The following is a 1,440-nucleotide window of genomic DNA, read 5'->3' as shown; positions in this document are numbered from 1 at the left end:
TATAGCACATAGAGATGGTATTCGGGAGAACAAAATATCACTGAGGGGTTCTATGGTCTTGTGTTCTAGTGAGAGATTGTGCCCTGAGGGGTCTGGGAAAAAGGGGATTACTCTAACATTCCAAAGGTGAGTTATCATAGATGCAAAAGTGACAACAGACACGCTCAGTTAAGGGAAGACTGACCTTTGTCAAGAAAGGCCTAGGCATGACTGCCCGCCATGACTCACTTTTAGGTCGGGAGTTTTAGTTTCAGATCATCCTATGTGGTTACTTTATGCCTCTGAGTTTGTAAGGCCCACCATGCAGGCCTCCCCTGAGCTTGTCAGGTTTAGTATGTGGCCTCTTTTTTTTATCCACACAGTGACCTTGGCTTCATTTATGAGCTTAAGATATATTCTAATAGGACAGGTCCAGTTGCTCCTCGTAAAATGATAAAATTGTGAAGTATTTTACTTTTTAAAAAACTTCTTTCCTGTTGAAAGTATTACATATGTCTCCCTTTCCCCCCATTGACCTCTCCCAGCCCGCCCCTACCCCCAGCACAGGCCCTCACCCCCCTAGTGTCCATTGGTTATGCTTATATGCATGCATACAAGTCCTTTGGTTGATCTCTCCCCCCCCCCACCCCCCTTCTCTGCCTTCCCTCTGAGGTTTTATGGTCTGTTCAATGCTTCTGTGTCTCTGTCTGGATCTATTTTTGTTCATCAGTTATGTTGTTGTATTTTACTTTTTTTTTTCTAAGTAGGTGCACTTCACTTAAATTCTCCTTGATTATTTTTAATCTTTCTAATTCCCTTGTTAAAATATTTCATGTGATCTTATCACTCCTTTGAGATAAAGTATTGCTGTTGGATAAAATGTGATTCCATCCAGAGAATATTTTACATACCTTAAGGGTGGTGCCTAGTAAAATTTTATCTCTTGCTTCTTTAAGAAAATTTAGATGCTATAAATTCCACCTCTAATCTTCTTGGATACATTCCTCATTCTCATTTTACGACACAGTCTCTTCTGTTTTATTTAATAGTTTAATAGTCACGTTTAAAATTGGTTGGGAAGCAATCTCAACAAATGGTTTACAGGCTCCTTTTAATGGGCAGTGTTAGATATTTATTGCTCTCAGCTATAACATTGTTATTATTATTAGAAGTTATTTGTTGATTGCTGGTGGTTGCACTTGGAGCTGTGTGAGACGTAGAGAAGCGATAATCACTGCCCTGTGGCCCATTATCTGGCGAATAAAAACGAGGTGTCTCTGTGTGGGTTCCCTGGCTCCGCGGCAGGTATTCCCTCCTCTAGGGAATGGACACGGCCTAGAGGCAGGTGATGCATTTTCACCTTATTTTCGGGGGCCTCTTCCCACGAGTATTACTAGTAGATTTCTTGGCAGTCAAGGTGAACTCCCTAAGAGGAAACGTTAGAGTCATAAAGTAAACCGA

This window comes from Myotis myotis, unplaced genomic scaffold (assembly GCF_014108235.1).
Source record: "Myotis myotis isolate mMyoMyo1 unplaced genomic scaffold, mMyoMyo1.p scaffold_m19_p_13, whole genome shotgun sequence".
In the NCBI taxonomy this organism is placed as follows: Eukaryota; Metazoa; Chordata; class Mammalia; order Chiroptera; family Vespertilionidae; genus Myotis; species Myotis myotis.
This window is presented reverse-complemented; position numbering follows the sequence as displayed.